This window comes from Onychostoma macrolepis, chromosome 14 (genome assembly GCF_012432095.1).
Source record: "Onychostoma macrolepis isolate SWU-2019 chromosome 14, ASM1243209v1, whole genome shotgun sequence".
Classification (NCBI taxonomy): Eukaryota; Metazoa; Chordata; class Actinopteri; order Cypriniformes; family Cyprinidae; genus Onychostoma; species Onychostoma macrolepis.
The window spans coordinates 27,729,498-27,753,379 of record NC_081168.1 but is presented as its reverse complement, the minus strand read 5'-3'; the positions used below and the strand labels follow the sequence as shown (position 1 = coordinate 27,753,379).

General features: G+C 41.2%; 1 protein-coding gene across 21 annotated transcripts in view; it reads left to right on the top strand.

Moving 5' to 3' along the window:
* limch1b (LIM and calponin homology domains 1b) overlaps positions 1 to 23,882 on the top strand; it is a 299,726-nt gene that overhangs the window by 217,948 nt on the left and 57,896 nt on the right. The gene's annotated exons all lie outside the window — the stretch shown is intronic.

Below are 23,882 nucleotides of genomic sequence, written 5' to 3'. Positions count from 1 at the left end.
TGGGATTTAGAGTTAAACATGAATGAATGAATGAATAAATAAATACATAAATATCTTCTCTCCTGAAGCACGCACACTCCAGACACGGTCACTGTTTGCCAAACTCCAAAGACACTTTTACAGCACAAATATCTTAGCTAAAATTCCCCTTTGTCCTCATAAGTGGATGAAAACTGTATTTGTAAGTGATTGGCAATATTATGGCAACCTAAGGGATTACATGGTTGTCTTTTTTTTTTTTTTTTTTGCAGTTTTGATTTTGTAGTGCTGTGGTAATTGTGTAAGAGCTACAGACTGCTCTAATCCAGAACAACCATCAGACTGACACTATGAACACAGACAGGGACTTTCCAATACGAAATAAAAATTATACTAAAAACATCATGCTAATGTATCAAATGATAATCTCCTATAATTGCATTCAGTCCAACTGTAAGTTTTCAGTGCTATCTGTACTGATGTCCTTATTTATTGTTTGGAGTATTATGTTCAGAATTGTCTACTAACATGCTACTATTTCTGTAGTATGCAGTTCATATTTTGTGTGCAGTATGTGAATATTCTGCATGCATAGAAGAAAGCTCAAATGACCTTTTTTTTGTATCCCATAATGCAATGCAATGACATGTCTTGACCTTCCATTTAAAGTCTCATTAATGAGCTGGAATCAATGTGAACTGATTTTTTTGTTTTTTTTAAATATCTTTTATATATATATAAAATATAGTATATCGGTGATTCTATAATTGCAGGTACATTTGGTGTCCGAAGATTTTTTTTTTTTTTTTTCAAATGGTTATATTTTTTATTATTTTAATAATTTGTTACTCATTGTTATGAATTAAAAGATGTTACAGTCCATGCCAATATAATAATTTATTTTAAACGTGTCTTAAATAGCTGAAAATCATGATTTCTTGTTGTCCGAATTAGTTAGTGTATTTTTTTCCATCATGAATCATTGTGTAATCAAAATATTTTATTGTACTTTTCTTTTGGTAATATTTATTCATTTTATTTATAAAAGCCCTAAATAGTCATTTACTTAATTCTACAACATTAAATTGTTTAAAAATAACTTTTCTCTTATAAAAATGTGTGTCCATAAATCTTGCATCAACTCTGTTACTGTACCATACTTTACCTTTAAATTGGTGGAATTTTCTCCCACAACTATGTAAGATACAGGAAATTGTCACTTTCCCTCACAGATAAGATCTGACGCACTGAAAAGTCTGTGTGCTCTCTCTGAGAAAATAATTTAATCTAAAAAGTTCTTACACCAAGAGTTATTTTGCAGAATGTCAACACTGTTACCACAATATCAAAATGAAAACAGAATTCATTACTGATCACACATTGGGTTATTTAAAAGTATTTTAATCATGTTTTCATTAGTGCCATGTGCTCTTAGAATTATGCTAGCAAGTGGATTTTTTTGGTAAAAATAATATAAAATAGTAAATTCCGTTACCAAGGTAGAGTAACAATGCTGACAACAGAATTGACAGTCCACCAGATAATCCTGTTACTTTTCAGTTCTGTTACTTATAGGGTCAACTCTGTTTATGAACACTTTTCACAAAAAGCAATACAATTGTTGTTTAAAATCTCATAAATATTATTGAGATATTTTTGCACCCTTATAATATTTCAAAAACATTAATTTTTTTATTGGATATTGTATATAATACATAATCAGATGAAAAATATTTGCTCTAAGTGGACGATTCGGTGAAAAGATTAGTATTTTTTTATTTTTAAGGTATGCATAGGTGAAATTATCTCAGTTTCAAGTGTTGGAATGTAAGGACTGTTTGTCTAATGAAACAAGAATTATTTTTCCTGTTATGATTTATTGTTATTTCTACACATTGCCTTATTTGCCCATAACAGAGTTGACAAACAATATCCTAAAGACATCTGTTTTTTCATTAAAATTAAAAAAAAGAAAAAAAAGGAAGTTACTTATGTTTGGCAAGCACTGAATTATTAAAATTGAATATGTTTCAATACTGGAAAGAATTTATTTTAGTGAATATATATATATTTTTTCTTTCCCCTTAACTTTCTGAAATGCCAAATGTACCTGCAATTATAGAATCACCCATATATACCAGTGAATATTGCTGATAACTGATAATTATTTATGGCCCCAAAAATGATAAATAGGCAATATTTAATATAAAACAATTTTTGCTACAACATTACATTGTACAATAAAAAGAATGGATATTCATTGCAATAACTGATTAGATTAAACAGTGTTAATAAATTATTAGTTTAAAAAAAAAATCTAAACGTGAAAACAAATAATAAAATGGCAGAAATGAGCTCACACAATTGGATATCCAGTGTGAAATAATGTTTCCAAAAATCAACTGATAGAAATAAATGAAAAATAAAAATAAAAAAAAATAAGAGAGAATTGGGTGTATGTATACAAGCACAAACTAGCTAGTAGTGAATTTTGAACTCTGCCTCTATATATTGTCACCAGATGGAAAACACACAATGTAATTGTTTTTTTTGTTTTGTGTGTGTGTTGTTTTTGTCCCTCCTTTCTGTTTTGTAACACTTTCCTTTCCATATCCCTTTCATGTATTGCATGTTTTTTGTTTGACATGGTGTGCCGTTTTGTCTTGCATGTTGTTTTTGTGGGTGTGTCACTGTTCTTGTGTGGTTTAGTGGGAGTGACAACCTTTCGTTAGAATTGTCCTCTGTGGTAGCAGGAAGTAATGTTTACTATGTAGAGTCACAACAAATAGATACTGTCTCTATACAGCAATACTCTAGAATGTCTCCTCAAAATGACTCTTCCCCTAAAGACCCCATTTCTATTAATACACAACTCAGCGACCCTCAGATTAGACCCCCCCTTCCCAAAGACCACCTCCATCTTTCTGTACAACCCCAACCTCTAGAGCAGAACCACTCAGACCACAAGAAGATGGAGAAGGAAAAGGAGAGAGATGGATGGGCCGTTTTCTGTGAAATTCTGCCAAACACCACGGATCCCATTCAGAGCAACTTACAGATGTCACATAATAAGACTGCAGGAAATGATACCAGGTGCTGAGATTTCCCCTCCATCATGCCAACATACAAAACACTCAAAATCCCTCCTAGTGAACTTAATACACTTATACAAAAAAAGTAGCATATTGGTTGTTTGATTTATTTTTTTATTTTTCTCCCTTTAAAAAAACATTCAGTCACATTATCAAAGTAAAATGTGATTTGAATTTCTTTTTTACACTTGACTCATATAAAAATACAGTATATCCTTATGTATCCTTATAAAAATACAGTAGTTTTTGTAACAATCCGGTGGGATCTTATGTTCTTATGTTCATTTGACAACAAATGCAGCTTCTCGTCCTTTAATGTCTCTTTCAGGAGCTTTCTTGTTGCTTTGTCTAACCACCAAAGCTTGAGTCTGAGAGGAGACTTGTATTGTTTTGGGATCAGCACTGAGGAGCTGAGGGAAAAAAATACTTAATGTCCTTTTGTTCAGGTATTTGGAGCTTGCTTTCTGGGGAGGTCCAACTGCTGTTATAGGAAAGTCTGGGGGCTATTTTATAAGAACGGATTTTCTCTGGTAAACTGGGAATTTGGGGGCAAGATTAATCAGAAGTTAAGGGGTTTAGCACAATAGAGGACAAATGAGGAGCAAGCATGTCAAGAATGGCAGGGAGCATCATGTCAACTGAAAAAATGGTAAATAAAGACATTTGCTGTTGATTTTAAGCTTGTATTTTGATATAATTGCATATTACTTTTGACCAGTTGGTGAAGCTGCTCCCAAATTAATATGATGTGGTCAGTGTGGGGTGACAAGGACACACACAAAGTTTGGTGTCAGTATGTCAAGGCATTGCAGAAATACATTTATTTTGGCATCATCGTTGAAGATGAGTTTTATGAAAATGGTTAGAGATATCAAAAAGCTTTTAATAACTTTTTTGTCAGCAAAGTCTGATGATGATCTGTGTGAAATTTCGTAAAGTTTGTACAAACGGTCCAGTATGGGAAAGTTTGAAAATGTAGGTTTTTGACCTAAATCAAAATAGACAACAGGCACAATGGTGGACTGTCGAAACATATAAACCACTGGTTTCTGTAGGACCCAGGGAATAGGGAGAACCAAATTCTGTAAGCTGTAAGCATATTTGTAAATGTTGTGGTATCTTATGATCATTAGGTGGCACCAGTTCAAAACTCCATAGGCTGCTTCATGGACTGGTGCTCAAAAATTCAAAATGGCCAATGTCCAAAATCATCAAAATGGGAAAAACTGTGTACTGTTCGATTTGGTATGCCATACAAAATCTAAAAAGAGACCAATCTTGTGAGAAGAGGCTTAGTTGATAAAAATTTCATTAGTCACTTAATCACAGAAAGAAAAAAAAAATCCACAGGAAGTGGCGAAGTCATGTAGTCCGTGATGGACAGATCGTTAAGTGCTGATCTATGTGGTAATTATAGTACATGGCATCCAAACGTTCATTTCGATCATCGACCTCAAATGTGACTTATAATCTGAAACATGTAAGTAGCAGCAACATTACATAGCCGCTCGCTTTAATGCCAACCTAGAAAAATATTCAAGTGTTTGTGTAGAGTGCGGAAGCTGAACAGTATTGTGCTCACTGCATGACAGTTAACTTGGAGGCGCCGGTGCGATCATTTGCATTTAACTTAAAATACTCTGACATTTTTGCTCATACAAATAAGAGTAATACATCTTTCAAATCTGTGAAAGGTCTACTTTTATTTGTGTGCACTCAGAATAACAACAAAACGTGCTTTTGTAAAATAATGAAAGCAAAGAGGGTGCGCTTTCTGCCATCTAGGTAAAAAAAAAATAAAAAAAGAACTGAAACTCTCTGCTTGCTTCACAGACATGAAAAATATATTAATAGAAAGTTGTAGGGTTTATACATAGAAATAATTTAATTTAGCTCAAAGGGAATCATTTATGATTTTATAGGGAATTTGAACAGAATCACTTTTTTTGTGGCTGGTCACCGAGTCGGCCGGCGATTCACTGAACGAGCCGTACAACATCAACTCTGCACTGGATATTAAAATCCAAAATATAGTGAAAACACTATTAATCAGCATAGTAACAAGATCGGCAGATTAAGACATTAACTTGTAAGCACAAAACACAAGATACTTCTCTTTTCAATATAAATAAGACTTTATTTATATAAACCTAAGACATAAAATAATCTAACACAGGAACACACGCATTCTCATATTCACACGTTGCAGAAAGAGAGAAAGGATGAGTTTAGAGAATGAGAATGTGCAATCCCAAGTTTATAGCAATATGTGCTATTGCATAGACCTGAACAACCATCAATCACTTAATTAACCATCGCATTGAGTTTCTCAATGAGGCTAAAATTTATATTAAATGCACCAGTTCAGTTAGACCTGAAGGTTACTTGCTTGCATTGCCTTTGTGTTACAGGGATTCCCTTCTGTCGTCGTCGTTGCAGGAAAGGGGTTTTCCCGAGTTGGTGATTGGCTGGAAGTTCAGTAGTCTTTGAAGTGATGTCTTGGGAAGCCAATGGTTGGGCATTGGCTGAGGATGGTTTTGGAGTCAGTTGCTAGTTGAAGTTTGAAGCAGGTGCAGTCGGAGCTGGACTTTGCGGCAAACTTAACTTTTGAACACGAGACTCAACAGAAAGAAAATAAACTAAAGTAAAAGAATAAAATGAGTAAGGAGACTAGGTGGTTTTTCCTCTCATCGTGGTGGTAAGTAGCAATTGGCCTGTAGGCCAGAGCACGCTCAAAGAGCGCTAAAAACAGCGTCAAAACGCGGTGGTAAAAAGAGAAAAAGGCGAGAAGGGCAAGAAGGAAGATTTGATGGTGTCCTGAGTTTTTAAACTCTGCTTTTGGACACATCCCATCTGGTGTCTTGACCAATTAGATAGGCTATTATCTTAGCTAGGGTTGTTCCTTCCATCATAAATCAGCATGTTATCAGTCACATGGTCCGAATTTTACACACTCTTGCAAAGTATACTTTTGGATGTGATTTCTATAACCAGAATATGATACATTTGACAAAGAATCAGTTGGAAGAAACATTTCAAGCTAGAATGGTCAAACTCATACATACCAAACATGACTAACCTTAAAGTCATTCAGTAGTTATTAAAAAGACATACATAATATGTGCTTAAAACATGATAGTCTAATGTGTGGGTTACATACATAATAACATGCATAGAAATGTCCTTTTAGGATTTTATGTGCATATGAAAAAGAAAGTCTCTGTGTAGTTCTGTGTAGGACATAGGGATATGTTCGGTGAAGACCAGAGAGAGGTTAAAAGGTCTCCTAAAGAATTTCAGTCTCAGTCTTTGTCTTGTATGAGTGGGGGAAAAGTCAATCTAAAGAAGCTCGTGATTTCCAGTGTGGAATGCATGTGATGGCCATCTCTTTGACCATTAATCTTGATTATTTGTCCCAAATTTGACGATCTCCTTCCGGCATTGTACTTTTCAATAAGTGTTCTTTTGTCTTAATGTTGCGAGCTTTTCTGTGAAAGAGGCTTGTTGGTTAGGCTTGCTTCAGAGGTCGGAGCTAGGAATCTGATTTATGATGTTGTCCTGTTTTCTTGGGGCCTTCTCTGGAATTTCCGCTCTTCATGTTTCGATGTTCTGATCGAATCTTAGTTTTGTCTGACTCGTTCTGATCCTACAAAGTGAAATGTCTACTTTTAAGTAAACCAATTCAAAAGGAAAATATGGAATCTTTATGAAACATGCACATCAACAGTGGAGATGATGAGTCAGTGTCATCGACTTCATCACTGCAGCCGAAAATACAGAAAACACTTATCAATGAATTTTTATAATGTTAATGCAGTCTTCTTGCTGTTTTATTTATTTTTTATTTTATTTTTTTTTACCTGAAACATTCATAATTATTACTTCTGCGGTGCACTGTGGCAAGCTTTTTGCATGCACTTGAGCGCTGATAGGCTATAGGCAATTAAAGGCTCGTTATTATTAATTATATAGTTTATTAATATAAACATGAATGCGATTATTCGACTAAACACTTAAAATGAATGACTACTAGTCGACTAGGAAACTCTTTAGTCGAGGGCAGCCCTAATTTTTAATATCTCTTGACCTATAGGTGGCACTCTGCTGAAACTGTAGACTTAGTCATGGTTGTTATAACGTACCTCCATGCACATCCATTTCGGCATCCTCTTCGTCAAATTTGTTGATGCGCTATACGAGAATGGTTTGGTCTATCAGAAATCTTTTAATGATTTTTTGCCAGCATGGTCTAAGGGTGTACGCAAACTAGGCGTTTTGAACCGTGCCCGAGCACATTTGACCCACAAAAACCGGTTCGTTTGATTAGTGTGATCGCTCCGTACCGCGCTTGAGTGAAGTTTGTTTAGCTGTCCCTGGCTCACTTGGAAGAGGTGGGCCAGAGCACTGTTCAGTTGGGCTCAGGCACGTTACACATGTAGTGTGAGCGCTAACCGCGCCAGAGCACAGAACAGCTACTATTTTGTAAGTGCTACTGTCATCATTACGACCACAAACATATTCTATTACTACTACTACACATTTTTCAATAAATGTAATTAAATCAAGTACATTTAGGTTTATAACGGGTCTGGTTCTCAGAAGAAACCAGACATATTTTTGATTGCCTTCGGAATCTTTACACAACATTTGGAAACAAGACTTTTTAATTCATCTAAGAATGCACTGTTGCGTAAAATCCATACATCAAGAATTCATATGGAATCTGGATTTTATTATCTGAACATCTAAATATTAACCCAGCAACTGTACCTTTCATAAAGTTGATGAATGGCAACATTATGTGTTCACAATGGCCATTGTATGATTAACATGCATAACACCATACATCCACGCAAATTCATGAACACACTGAACACAGGTGGAGGAACTTTCCAACTGTGTGTTTCTGAAAATAGTCTCTCTCACAGGCACACCAGGAACAGGCAACCCACCCAGAGGAAGACGGGGAATATGCAGATTTCCTGTGATTAACCATGAACTGGGCTGAACTGAGCTTGGCGCTGTCAGGAATAAGTTACATAGCAGTCCTACTGGAGGTGGACAAAATAACACAAACACAGTATGACAGAGGTGGTTAACTTTTAGACAATTAAGTTAGAAGTAATTAAAAACAGAAGTATTAAACTTAATTGAGGAACTCAGTGTCTGATGTTGAGAATTTTTTTTAATATTTTATTAAAGAAAATGCCCATTTATATCCATAGAATTAGGTGATTTGTGTTGTTGTTTTTTTGGTCACTGTAAGAGTTTGGACACTTGGGTGGTCATGAACCACTTCACACATTATGTCAGTTAATCTGATGATTGTGTCGACGCAGTTGGTACACGGCAGGACTGTACTGCACAGTGAGCTGGCAGCAATTGCATGAATTTTTGTCCTAAACTTGAGAGCTTTCAATGTTGCTGCTATAGCTATGGATATAAAAGGAAAGAATAAAAAGGCTCTCACATGATATAAGCCACAACCATATGAGCATCAACCATGTGATTTCTCCCAATGGGACAAATGGTTCCAATGAACATTCAACAAACAGCATCGCAAAGTTGTGTGTTTGGAACTGTACTACTGATTAATACGTCCTTTATATCACAATATTGTTATATGATCATTTCTGTTATTTTTTCCATTCTCTGTATATTCTTTGCAGGTTACACAGAAACAAATCAAAATGATTAATTTTGCATGATGGAAATAAGTCCATGCTGCATAATGAAATAGGTGTTTGCTTACTCTGATGTGACTTGTATGGTGAATTGGAAGGGACATGCTCGATTCACTTAGTTTTGTCATGGCCACGGCATACAATTTAGTGTGAACATCATAGTGTGTTGAGGCCACACCATATTAATTCAAAGGAACATCCTTACATTGTGGCCACACTTTGTGAAGTTATGGCCTCAAGATCATGTTGTGGGAACAACATTCTTTTCTCATGGCTGTGAGTTTAATGTAAACAAACCTGCATAACCATAGAAGCATGGGCTTATCAGAGAAGGATGTTGTTAATAAATTAACATTTTCTTTTGAATTAAGAAATTATTTTATTAGTATACTGTATATTCTATTTTATTATATGTTTATAGACAACATTCAAATGAAGTTTATCAATATGTCAAAAGAATATGTAAGAATGTAATATAATACTTACATAATATATAAGTATTGATAGTCTTTAACATCTTAGAAACAATGGTAATACTTTAAGGTTCCATGTTACTATTAGTTAACTACATTAGTTAACATAAACTAACAAGCATTTATTAATCTTATTTAATGTTGGTTCCAACATTTATTAACACGTTATTCCAAAGTTGTATCTATTAATGTTATTTAATGGACCTTAGCTGAAATGAATGTAACAGTAAACAGCTGTATTTTTATTAACTAATGTTAACAAAGATTAATTAATACTATAACAAATAAAGGCCTTCAGAAGCAAAGTGATGCATCTGTGTAAAAAAACAGTCATGCACGTGTTCATGAGAGAGTGGCATTCCAGCGGGTGACATAGGTGTAGCGTGAGCTCGGCTGAGAATTTGCTAGTCTCAGAAGTTTTGTTTACAGCAAAGGAAAGCCAGTCTCCTCTTGGCTTATATCAAAATCCTCCAACATTTTTCTTTACAAATCCTTTGTTTTGTACTTATTTGTAACTGGTGTTTTGTTTTGCTCTCTTCTCTGCACTTCTGCATTCGTCACCGCGTTTGCCTATGTCCTGCATCATCCGCTGGAACGCTAGTCTCTTGTGAATGCCTGTAAGCTAGAGATTATGGTTTATGAAGTTTTTAATATGAATACTTTTCTTACAAAATGGCATCGCTTCGCTTTAGAAGATATTTATTAACTTTTTATGATGGATGGATGCACTTTTTTAGGCTTCAATATCCTGACCCCCATTCACTGCCATTATAAAGCTTGGAAGAGCCAGGACATTTTTTGATATAACTCCGATTGTATTCATCTGAAAGATGAAAGTCATACACCTAGGATGGCTTGAGGGTGATCGTGGGGTAATTTTCATTTTTGGGTGAACTATCCCTTTAAGTATGTCAGACAAGTGTGCTTTGTGCTTGTGTTTATATTCTTGAGAAGATGCTTACATGGTAACCTGAAATGAATTCAGAATGATGCCAATTTAAACAGCATTGTGCAATGTTAAGGTAAAGGAGATGAGCTTGTTGACAGAACCTGAGCAATCATTATGAAAGCAAGATATTCGCTGGAATTGCAGGTGAATGTTTGGGTAAAAGATATAGGCAATCATGGCTGTCTGCTGTGTCGGTGTGTTTTGTGTTGACATCATGCAGGCTAGCATTCAATGCTTCCAGTGCTCCTCAATCATTAGTCCAGTCAGAAATCATTCTAATATGCTGATTTAGTGAAAGCAGTTGTGCTGCTTGATATTTTTGCGGAAACTGTGATGCAGTTTTTTTTTCCACAAGATTCTTTGATGAATAGAAAGTTGAAAAGAACAGCATTTATTTCAAATAGAAACAATTTGTACCATGTCTTTTCAAAAACAAAATATCTTTTTGAACTTTTTCATGCATTCTTGCTGAATTTTCAAAAAAAAAAGGAGTGTACCCTGCATTCAAATGGCATGCATTTTATAATTTGTCTTAGGAACTTTTGAAGTTCTGCTGGGGAAAAAAAACAAAACAACGCACACACAAAAAAGCCATGATAGGTTAAAGAAGAGGATACCTTTGGGGAAAGATAACATTTATCTCTTGTTGCATCTTGTAAAGACATGGTGTCATGATGATCAAAAGCTGTTTTCTTACACTAAATAGCTTAGTGTTAAGAGAGAGCAGACAAGAAATTCACTTATTATGTTTTATGTTCTATTGAGCTTTGCAACTTTCTCCTGTTTTTATGTGAATCAATTTTGGCCTAAGGGAATTCAGTTTAACAGACCAAACAAATATGCAAGCTGTGCTATCTCAAAATCTACTTCTTGATGTTTTGTTATTAACTTAATAAACTCATGAAAAGTTATTTTGATAAGATCACTTTTTGTACAGAGTGTTTGGATCAGAACAGAATCCTCAGTTCAGTTACCATGCTTGCTTACTTCTCAGTTGTATCTGTAAAATGTTTTTTGAAGGTTTTTATTTATTTATTTATTTTATGCTCAGCAAGGCTGCATTTACAGTATTTGGTTAAAAATTATTTAATAATATACAAATATACAAATATATTGTGAAATACTGTATTATAGGAATTTATCAGAAGTTTAATATTTGCTTAATATTTTTGCTATTTATTTCATTAAAAACGTACGGTTGTACAGGAAACATTCAAACATATCCAGAAAATGTTAATAGATTCTGTGAACAGTAGTAAATAATAATTGCTGATTATTTACTTCAAAGTTGCCCTTCTGAAATAATTACTGATAATTTAACATGAATAACATATAAAAGAAAAGCAGAATACACAGTTCAGACACAACTTTCAAATATTTGATGCAAACCTTGCAAACTTTGAAAAAATCCAGTTATTATTTCATCCTTATTTATTGTAAAATGCTAGCTGTATCAACCTGTTACCTGGTAAATATGACTTTATTTTCAAATGGAAAACCTTGTGTGTCCCTACTTCCAAAAAGCAACTAACAATAGCTAATAGTAAACATATAACACTGCATAGTCTTTTACGTATGAATTAAGTATACACTGATTCCTATTGTTACTAATGTTATACAGGGAAGAGCAGTGAATGATTTTCTTATTTTCTTTTGTTTGATTAACATTAAATCAGAGACTGCAGCAGGTTTGTTATTTTATCATTTTAAGACTGAATGCACTGATAAGCATCCGATTACTTTCCCAACTACTTAAAACTGACTGCGTTTACATATATTTTTGGTGTGTTTTTGTCCGTTTAAATGCAAATCCAAAGCCCAAAGTAGCCTTTACTTGTCTGTTTCACCGTGTTTTGGATCGTGCACACAGTTGAAAAGGTGAGAAAAAAATGTGCTAAAACATTTTCTCTTCAGAGATGTATAACGACTCAAAGCTTATTGCCAACTAGGGCTGCAACAACGAATCGATAAAAATCGATTACTAAAAGCGTTGGCAACGAATTTCATAATCGATTCGTTGTGTCGCGCGACGCGGAGACGTTTGATTATTAAAAAAAAAAAAACTTTAGTTGAGCGCGGAGCGGAGTGAACACACTCGGTCTCTCTCGCGCACGGATGCTAGCAGAGTTTGGCGCCTCATAAATAAAAAACAAAAAGTAAAAAAAAAAAAAAACGAGCGGAGGTAGAGGAAAGATACATGGCGGAGGCAGAGAAATCCGTGCGACCCAAGTCATCCAAGGTGTGGGAGCAGGGGCGGCGTTTGCGTATGGCAGAGTATGGCAGTTGCCATACCCTAGCCCAGTCAGGTGCTGTGAAAAATTATCCAAACTTGAGTCGCTTATAATTCGTTTTTATTATTTTAAATCAGAGAGTTTTAAAAATAGTAAACCAATGATAAGCATTAAAATAACTTGTCAGTAAAACTTCGTAACGCCATTGGATCATCGAGCTCTCAGCGAGACCTCGTAACTTCACCCCGCCTCCGTTCAGATTGACGCGCCGCGCACAGCCTGGAGAAGATGAGATCTCTGCTTTTTCGCAATGCAAGGGTGAATAAATAATTGGTGTTTGAATAGTACAGCGTTTTCTTTACTCAAACACTATGTCAGTAAAGGATAATGTTTTTGTGTGTTTAAAGAGTGGAGAAGAATTAGTTATTTGCTGTCTATATACGTTTTAAATATCCTGTGCATTATGTGCATAAGCGCTTAATTTGAGATTTTGGCCAAGTGTATTAAACAACAAGAAAAAACTAAGCGCCCATATAGCTACAATCAAAGTTATATAACCTGTAAAAGTTGATGAAAGCATAATGCACTTAATGCACTGCATAACAGTTACAGCCGTTCTAACGACAGACAAAACACTCCATCTCCGTCATTCTCTGGTCAAAAACATTATTAACTCCATTTGAGCTTGATTTTCATATAATGTTAAGTGCAGGTGTCTGATACAATACCAACGCTAACGACGCAGTGTTGTTAAATTATTTAATTTTTGCACTTCCCAAAAAGTCTATATATTTGGCAGATGTAAAGCATACATGTGTATGTTTTTTGTGTTAGTCCATTTTTATTTTATTTTATTATTATTATAACAGCTCAGGGATGTTCAAGGAGCAACATGTTTGTGCACTTTCTAAAGATTTTAGTTCTGTTTTTGAATAAAGGGTTGGAAATGAATGCTTTTTTTTTTTTTTTTTAAATCCGATTCATCGATTAATCGAAAAAATAATCGACAGATTAATCGATTATTAAAATAATCGTTAGTTGCAGCCCTATTGCCAACATTATTCCTTGACAAATAGTTACAGTCCAACTTAATCTCTTGTTTTGTTTTCAGTGGAATCTCTCAGCTCTAGTTTCCAGTCTTTTCTGCTGGATGGATTTACAGCAAACTCAAGCCATATTTACATTTATGAGAGATACTCTTGGCTTTATAATTGGTTTGTTTTTTGGGTGGCCTGTATTTTCAGTGTCTGTGTGTTTCTTGTGGTGAGACCGCAGGCCACACTTTCACTGACACACATCTCAACAATTTTAAGAGCTGAGCTGTGGTTTTAGTGTTGCCAGCTCTCTTTTATGTTTTCCTTCCTGTTGTTCTTTTTCCTATTCTTTAAGAGGCCTTATAACGTTTTGATAAGTGCAATAAGTGGTGAATTTGAGTCTGTGCACTCTGGGTTAGTATGGCTGTTCTATTATGCCCTTTTCTGTTCATAAATGTGTATTTTAGATTTAACAAGGTACATAGAAAGGTAGCCAACTTAATGCATATGGAGGATTGTGATGTAAATGCTACAATCCATAGAAAATGTTTAATAAATGCTTTGACACCTTAACATTATTCTTCCATAATACAAGCTTAATTTCTTCCATCTAAGAGCTTAATATTTAGGTTTTTTTCAGCCATTAACACACAGACACTTTTGGGATGCTACTGTGACAGGTGGCAAAAGACATCAGCCAACAAAAAATGTACATTTTCTTTGTTATTTTTATTTATTTAGAAACATTTCTTCAAAAATATTGTATAGCCATTTGTTAAAGGTATGCAGAAATATATCTATCTACTAACATTTATAATTTTTCATGAAATAATGTACTCTATATTGAAAATGAGTAGCATCATAAAAATGTAACATATTAAGTATTAGAGTGGTCAGACCCACCACTTAAAGTTTTTACCAATTTGAGCCAATTAGCTATTACCACAGACTTAAATTTTCAATTGAACTGAGGACAAAATGTAAAACTGCTTTGCCACCTATTTATATATATATATATATATATATATATATATATATATATATATATATATTAGTGGTGGGCATAGATAAATTTTTTAATCTAGATTAATCTCACTGTAATCTTGGAATTAATCTAGATTAATCTAGATTAAAATGGCTCATTTGAATTCTGCCAAGTAGATAAGTAAACAACTAGCAGTCATCAAGAATTTAATATTGATAATAACATTGAAGACATTGTATGATTATTCCTTAAAGATAAGGTTTTAATAGTTTTAGTAGTAGTAGCCTATTACGTTCTGGCCAATGTCTTCAAGTGAAACCGAACTTTTATTTTGACGGGTTGCCGTGAGGATAGTTTTTCTCAAATGAAACGCTCGAATGCTCATGAAGTGACTCAGAGCAGTTCTGGAGATGTTGTTCATGTATTTATGTCCTCATTTAGTGAGACGACAGACGTTAATATCGCCGCAAGCCTCACGCGGGCTTCTGTATGAGTAGTGAACAAACCCGTGCGTCTGCGCCATACATTAACACAGAGACACACAGAAGTCATATTTAGATAGACGTTTTGCGGCTTAATATTTACAAATAGGAGTGGGAGTGTGCTCACTTGTGTGTGTGTGTGTGTGTGTGTGTGTGTGTGTGCGAACCGAGGCGGAACTCCGCTGTGCGCGCGATACAGAGAGCGCGACCATGTAACGTAGAGACAGAAATGACTTGCCGATTTCCATTGGGAAGCTTCTTAAAAATAAATTTTCCCTGAGGCAAACCCGGCGGCTTCATAGCTGCATCCATGTTAGCACGCATACACACAGGTTCGAAGACTCGTTCTCGCCCCCTACAGTGCAATTCGGCTAGGTATACATCCGCGCTAAAATATCAAGGTGAAAGTCATCATAGCTTGCGTAGTATAGACCCAGCTCCCAACCCAACTTTGAGAATAGATTAACGGCGATATTTTTTTTATCGCCCGATAAGAGTCTCACGTTAACGCAGCACGTTAACGCCGATAACGGCCCACCACTAATATATATATATATATATATATATATATACGAATTTTCACCCAAAACATCATCTGGGGCCAGTTGCATAAACTGTTTAGACTAGTCTTAAAAAGTTAGTCACCTAATTTTTTTTTTTCTTCAAGACTGGTCATAACTTTTTTAATTCAGTTATGAAAAGGTAGATTGGTCTTATTTGTATTGGAAAAGAAAGACTGATTACCCCTTGGCAACTGCTAGTTGGTCAAACTGGTTCTTAAGTCTTAACATGATGGCTAAGTTTATGCAACTGGCCCCAGATTTTCAGATAAGTCATGAAAGTAGACAAAGAGAACTGAATCAAACTAAATATTTTCTTTGTCATTTATTTATTGAGAAAAATGATCCAGTGTTACATATCTGTGCGTTGCATCAAGTACGTGAATCTTTGCTTTCAGTATCTGGTGTGACCCACTTTTGCTGCAGTAACTGAAGGTAAATGTTCTTGTTAATGCTGATCAATCCTGCACAATAACATGTAGGAGTTTTAGGCCATTCTTTAGTGCAGAACCACTTAAACTCTGTGATGTTGGTGGGTTTCCTCCTATGAACTGCTTGCTTAGGTCCTTCAACAAAATTTTAATTGGATTTAGGTCTGGACTTTGACTCAGCCATTCCAAAACATTAACTTTGTTCTTCTTTAACCATTCTTTGGTAGAATGACTTGGGTGCTTGGGGTTGTTGTCTTGCTGCATGACCCATGTTCTTTTGAGACTTTGTTCTTAAACAGATGTCCTGATGTTTTCCTTTAGAATTTGTTGGCATAATTCAGAATTCATTGTTCCATCAATGATGGCAGGCTGTCCTGGCCAAGATGCAGCAAAACAGGACCAAGCCATGATACTACCACCACCATATTTTACAGATGGGATAAGATTCTTAAGCTAGAATGCAGTGTGTTCTTTTCTTCGAACATAATAGCTTCTCATTTAAACCAATAAGTTCTATTTTGGTTTCATCCATCCATTAAACCTTTCTCCAATAGTCTTCTGGCTTGTCCACATGATCTTTAGCAAGCAATTTTCTTTTTGGAGAACAGTGGCTTTCTTCTTGCAACTCTGCCATGCACACCATGGTTGCTCAGTGTTCTCCTGATGGTGGGCTCATAAACATTAACATTAGCCAAAGTGAGAAAGGCCTTTAGTTGCTTAGAAGTTACCCTGGGAACTTTTGCAGCCTCGCAGACTATTACACGTTCTGCTTTGGAGTGATCTTTGTTGGTCGACCACTTCTTGGGAAGGTAACAGTGGTCTTGAATTTCCTCCATTTGAACACAATCTGTCTGACTGTGGATTTGTGGAGTCCAAACTCTTTAGAGATGGTTTTGTAACCTTTTCTAGCCTGATGAGTAACATCAACTCTTTTTCCGAGGTTCTCAGTAATCTCCTTTGTTCGTGATATGATTCACTTACACAAACATGATCAGACTTTGATAGATCCCTGTTCTTTGAATAAAACAGGTCACGTACTGACATTTGATAGTCATTGCACTGACTGAAAACACCTCTGCACAGATGGACTCTAATTTCACCTTTAAATTAACTGCTAATCAAAGTGTCACATGACATGCTCATGAACCTTCGAGTAGAGCTCTGTACGTCTGGCCCCTTTTTTCAGATTTTTTTTTCATTTTATTTTAAGTTTTATTCATTAATAATACTTTCCCTGATGACATACAATTGGAAACAGCAGGAGTTGTCACCGTCGGCTTCTCTGATTAAGAAGAAATCCAATACACCGATTGCGAGTGATATGATGGACAAGATGGCAAACACTGTTCCCTATCTGTCGGTCACTACGAGTTATGTCGTGACGACATAGGGGATTTACTTGGGAGCCCCAATCATCTCTGACTTAAGAGAAAACGCCAATGAATATTGGCTAGTGCATTTTGCATACCTGCGCCACTCCCCGTGCACACGGGTATAAATAGGCGGCAGGTGCATCCACTCATTAGATTTTTGCTTCAGAGCCGAGTGGATGAACGTGTTGATCTCCACAAAGAGCCATTCATCATCTGTCTGGAAGCTGTTCTGGTTGGCGTTATGGTGCGAACAGCGGTGTCCCTGTCTGCAGCGATTCCCCTGGGCACTTCAAGTAAAAAGAGCAGATTTCCTAAAAGAGCAAATCACGGTCGGTTCGCGTCTTTTTAAAGACACCGTTCCGGCCGTGTCCTCTTGGTTGCGGTCGTTTCCTATCCTCCATCCACGGCCACGATCGTTGTCTTCAGTGTCTGGGCATCCAGCACGCTGAAGCTGCGTTCGTGGATGGTTTATGCGTTCGCTCTGAGCGTGTAACCATGGCAGCGCTGCGATCGCGCCTCTCTCCTCACGGGATGGAGGGGCTCCTCTGTCACTACCGCGCTGGCTTCTCTGCCACGAGCAGAGAACCATCGGCTAGTGCTCTGGGCGATCTGAGGGTTACAGTGAGAGCCTTTCCGCCGGGCCAGTCCCCACGAATCTCTCACTCCTCCCGCAGCAGCTGTTCTGTGCGGCTCCCCGGTGATTCTGCTGTGCCGTCTCACGGCGTGCCCAGCGTTTCATTTGGTGCGCCGATAAAGGATCAGACGTCGATCGCAGCATCGGGGGATGGGCAATCGTCCTCTGAGGATGAAGATTCGGCGGGGCTGCCTCCCTCGGGAGTCGCGGCCGCCGCCGAATTGGACCCAGAGTTGACAGCCGTGCTTTCCCGGGCCGCCGCGAGCATCGGGCTGGAGGCGTGCACACCTCCTAGTCCTGAGCCCTCGCGGTGAGATGATTGGTTCCTCGGCACGGGCCGTGGCTCGCGACCATGCCCTGCCCCGGTTCCTTTCTTCCCGGAAGTGCATGGGGAGCTGACGAAGTCATGGATGGCCCCTTTTTACGGCCAGAAGCGGCTCGTCTGCCTCCCCCATCCTCGCTACCCTCGACGACGGGGCAGCTAGGGGGTACGTTGACATTTCCCAGGTGGAGAGTGTGTTTGCGGTGCACTTGTGCCCTTCGGGCGATGGAAGTCACAGCGCAGTCCCTCGGGAAGGCGATGTCCACACTTGGGGTCCAAGAGGGCAATCTATGGCTCAGCCTTGAGAAGAGCGATGTCGACAGTGTCGCCGCTCTCGTCTCCCAGGCTGGACTGTTCGGCGACACTGTCGAGGACTGTGCCCAGCAGTTCTCGGCAGTACAGAAGCAGACCAAGGCCAATTGGGTAACAGGTAAGTAGCTTGCCCCGGCGTGATGCACCGCTCCGCCGCAGGGCAAGCCCCAGTCTGCTTGTCGCCGTGGGCACCCTCCCGCGTCCTCCAGAGCTGCTCCGCCCCGTGCTGAATAGTCCCATATGCCGGTGCGTCAAGCCTCTCGCAGGAGTGCGGCGCCCCCCGTGTCCCAGTTGGCCCCTAATCGCCCAGATAGGCGACACAGCGGCCCTGACACGGGCAACCCAGTGATGTGGGAAGCTGCTCTTTCTCAGGAGACGGCAGGGACAGCGCCGCTCCTTCCCCCGGAGGAGGGCCGGGTGGAAAATCTCTGGTTCTGTTCCGCCGCTGGCCAGCGGCCCCCACTTTGTCAAAAGAAAGAGCAATTTCCCTTTCCTCCGGGTTTTCAGGTCCACGGGCCGACAGTGTGACGCGTTGCCTCCTCACTCTCGCCCACGACCCGTCTTGCCAGCGGCCAAGAGAGTGCGGTTCAGGGGACGCAGTGCCTTCCCACGCACCTCTAGCCAGTCCCCTCTGGGACCCAGGGAGTTTTGCGAGGATGCCTCAGAATGCACAGCCTTCTGTACCATCCAGCTCTACTCCCTTCGCTGCACCACCGCAGGTACGCCGATCGCGCCGCTGGAGCCACTTGCACGGCGCCTGGAGGCGTGGCTCACGCTGCCCAGCCCGCCTCGTTGGCTCACGGGCATGATTCGACTCGGCTACGTGATTCAGTTCGCCAGGCGACCTCCCAAGTCCAGCGGCGTTCTCGAGACTTCAGTGGTAGCTCAGAACGCTCCTGTCTTGCTCGAGGGGATTGCTGTCCTTCTGGCAAAGGATGCAATCGAGCCGGTCCCTCCAGCCGAGATGAGGCAAGGGTTTTACAGCCCTTACTTCATCGTACCCAGGAAAGGCGGTGGTCTTCGACCAATCCTGGACCAGCAAGTCTTAAACCGGGCCATGCACAGGCTCCCGTTCAAGATGCTGACGAACAGGCGCATATCAAATGCATCCAGCCCCAGGATTGGTTTGCAGCGATCGAACTGAAGGACGCTTACTTTCATGTTTCGATCCTTCCGCGACACAGACCGCCTACAGTTTGTGTTCGAGGGTCGGGCATGGCAGTACAGGGTCCTCCCCTTCGGGCTGTCCCTGTCCCTCCCATGTCTTCGCGAAGGCATGGAGGGCGCCCTTGCCCCGCTACGGGAAGTGGGCATCAGGATCCTCAACTATCTCGAGCATGGTCCGCGTGCGAGAACAGTTGTGTGATCACAGGGACCCAGTGCTTCAGCACTCAGCCAGTTGGGGCTTCAGGTCAACTGGGAAAAGAGCAAGCTCTCCCCTGTGCAGAGAATCTCTTTTCTTGGTGTGGAGTTAGACTCGGTGAGTATGACGGCGCACCTCTCGGAGGATCGCGCCCAGTCAGTGCTGAACTGCCTGAGTTCCTTCAAAGGCAGGACTGTGGTTCCTCTGAAACAGTTTCAGAGGCTCCTGGGGCATATGGCATCCGCAGCCGCAGTCACGCCGCTCGGATTGCTTCATATGAGACCACTTCAGCACTGGTTGCACTCCCAAGTCCCGAGGTGGGCATGGCGTCGCGGTACACTTCGTGTGAACATCACACAGGAGTGTCGCCACTCCTTCAGCCCCTGGACGGACCTTGCCTTTCTACGGGCCGGGGTGCCCCTAGAACAAGTTGTCACAACGGATGCCTCCAGTACGGGTTGGGGCGCTACATGCAACGGGCAGGCAGCCTCGGGGCCCTGGACAGGGCCTCGACTGCTTTGGCACATCAACTGCCTAGAGTTGTTGACAGTGCATCTAGCTTTGCGGCAGTTCCGGCCACTGCTGCTCGGCAAGCACGTGTTGGTCCGTACGGACAACACTGCGACTGTTTAGTACATCAACTGGTTGGGAGGTGTACGATCACGTCGCATGTCACAGCTCGCCCGCCATCTCCTCCTCTGGAGTCAGACGCGGCTCAAGTCGCTGCGTGCTGTCCATATTCCGGGAGCTCAATCGCGGCGGCCGACGCGCCTCACGACAGCTCACGTTCCCTGGAGAATGGCGACTCCATCCCGAGACAGTCCGGCTGATCTGGAGTCGATTCGGGGAAGCTCAGGTAGACCTGTTTGCTTCCCGCGAGTCCTCCCACTGCCAGCTGTATTACTCCCTGACCGAGGGCCCCCTCGGCACGGATGCACTGGCACACAGCTGGCCTCGGGCTCTGCGCAAGTATGCGTTTCCCCCATTGAGCCTGCTTGCACAGACACTGTGCAAGGTCAGGGAAGACGAGGAGCAGGTCCTGCTGGTCCTGCGTACTGGCCCACCCGGACCTGGTTTCCCGAACTCATACTCCTTGCGACAGCTCTTCCCTGGCGCATCCCTCTGAGGAAGGACCTCCTTTCTCAGGGGTTTGGCACCATATGGCACTGAGGCTAGAGCTCCTTCAACAAGGCAAGCCTATGCACTGAAGTGGAGTCTGTTCGCGAACTGGTGTTCTTCTCGCCGAGAAGACCCGCGAAGATGCACGATTGGAGTAGTGCTTTCTTTCCTGCACGAAAGGTTGGAGCGTAGGCTGTCACCCTCCACCTTGAAGGTGTATGTGGCTGCTATTGCGGCCCATCACGATGCAGTGGACGGCCGGTCCCTGGGAAAGCACGATCTCATCGTGAGATTCCTGAGGGGTGCCAGGAGGTTGAACCCTCCTAGGCCACCCCTGATACCCCCCTGGGATCTCTCTATTGTCCTGGCTGGGCTTCAGAGGGGTCCCTTTGAGCCGCTGGACTCAGTTGAGCTTAAGTTCCTGTCGGCTAAGACAGCGGTCCTGACCGCGCTCACTTCCATCAAGAGGGTCGGGGACCTCCAAGCATTTTCGGTGAACGAAGAGTGCCTTGTGTTCGGGCCGGTCTACTCTCACGTTGTCCTGAGACACCGGCCTGGATACGTGCCTAAGGTTCCCACCACGCCATTCCGCGATCAGGTGGTGAACCTGCAAGCCCTGCCCTCGGAGGAGGCAGATCCAGCCTTGGCGTTGCTGTGTCCCGTAAGAGCGTTGTGCATATACGTGGACCGCACCCAGAGCTTTAGAAGCTCTGAGCAGCTCTTTGTCTGCCACGGAGGTCAGCAGAAAGGGAAGGCTGTCTCCAAGCAGAGGTTGGCCCACTGGATAGTGGATGCCATCGCCTTGGCGTACCAATCCCAAGGCGAGCCGTGCCCCCTAGGGGTGAGGGCTCACTCCACACGGAGTGTTGCCTCCTCCTATGCGTTGGCGCACGGCGCCTCTCTGGCAGACATCTGTAGAGCTGCGGGCTGGGCGACACCGAACACCTTCGCGAGATTTTACAATCTCCGCGTCGAGCCAGTTTCTTCCCGTGTGTTGGGTAACAGGTAAGTGGCGGGAAGAGCTGGCCGGTGTCATGCTTGCTGCGCCATTCCCCCTCACCCGGGGATGTGAGCGCTGTTTTCCTCCTCCAGTTCAGTTCCCCGGACGGCGAACCCTGGTGGAGTTCCTCCAGCACCCCCGGCAGTCAGAGCGGAGCAGTCTGACACCAGGCCCAGTACTTATGTTAGCTCGCCTGGTCTCCGGTCAGCCCCTGTACTGGGCTAGGTGTCCAGATGGCTTGATTCCTTCGGTAATCCCATATGTGTATTATACCACGGTAAGGTTTCCCTCACGGTAAACCTGTGTCTTCCCTTTGACAGATCCTCTGTCAGGCCCCGTTGGCAGCTCTCCTCCCTACCCCTAGGTAGGATCTGCCCCAGGGTCCAGTCGTATGTAGTACTGCCCCAGGCCTGGGTCAGTCCATATCAGTGTCTCCACATGTTACCTCCCTTTGGGCAGGATGTGGCCTCCGTAGCGCCCTTCTCTGGAAGGCTCGCTTCCCGTCGTTACTGCCAAGCTGTAACAACAAATAGGAAAGACTTGAAGCTATCTTTCATTGAAGGTCGAAATCCTTCCGACTTCTGTGGGAAAAGGAACAGCGGCTTGGCTATCTCCAGCAGCGATGTACTCAGTGGTTCCCGCGGGCACCAAGGTTAGCGAATTTGCGCTGGGGCGATGGGAAGGTTGCGACCTTTCGCATGGCATTTGTCTATCACGCGCTCGCTTGTCAGCATCTGCATGCCACAAGGTTGTGACGGGGTTCAGGTTGTGGCGCTTTCCATAAGACCCCTATGTCGTCACGACATAACTCGTAGTGACCGACAGATAGGGAACGCCCTCGGTTACGCACGTAACCCTCGCCCCTGATGGAGGAACGGAGACGTTATGTCCCCATGCCACAATCTTGAACCATCGCTGGTTGCCAGGGACTTGTTCTCGGCTCCTCAGCGTAAAACCTAATGAGTGGATGCACCTGCCGCCTATTTATACCCGTGTGCACGGGGAGTGGCGCAGGTATGCAAAATCCACTAGCCAATATTCATTGGCGTTTTCTCTTAAGTCAGAGATGATTGGGGCTCCCAAGTAAATCCCCTATGTCGTCACGACATAACGTCTCCGTTCCCTCCATCAGGGAACGAGGGTTACGTACGTAACCGAGACGTTACACACTTTGAGGACATTCTAAGAACCGAGTTATACCGAGGCACGGAACCCACATGTCAGTTGTTCAGTCACTATGCTCTAAATTGGATCTTCTTACAGGGGAGATGAGAGAACAAAAGAAAGTTGTCACAGATCACGATAGGCGTGTAGCCGCGCTCGAGCAACAGGTTGTAGACTTACAGGATCGCAATAGGCACAGCAATCTGTGTCTGGTCGGATTGCCTGAAGGTTCTGAAAAGGACAACCCTATGGGCTTTTTGAAAAGATCTCTACCGACGTGGCTCCCGTCTCTGGCGGGCAAAGAGATTGAAGTGGAGTGAGCGCATCACTTGTACACAAGTCTCTCCTTAGATCGTGCTAAACCACAGGTTTTCATCTTTAAACTGTTACGGTACACGGACAGGATGCTCATTATGCGGGATATTTGCTGTCTAATCGGAGAAGAGATGCTCTAAATGCTTGGTTGACTGTCTCTTTCACTGTTCACTTTAATGTTCACTTCTTAATTCATAGTTACTAAAAGCTTTTATTGTGCATACAGTATCGCTTACTGATTATTGATGTTATTTTATTTGTTTTAGTTGTATTCTTTATCTCTTTATTTTTTTCATAATTTTTTTTTTTTTAATAGAGATACTACCTAGTCAATATGTGATTATGGGGCCCATGTTGATGTTTCAGTAATGTGCAGGTTT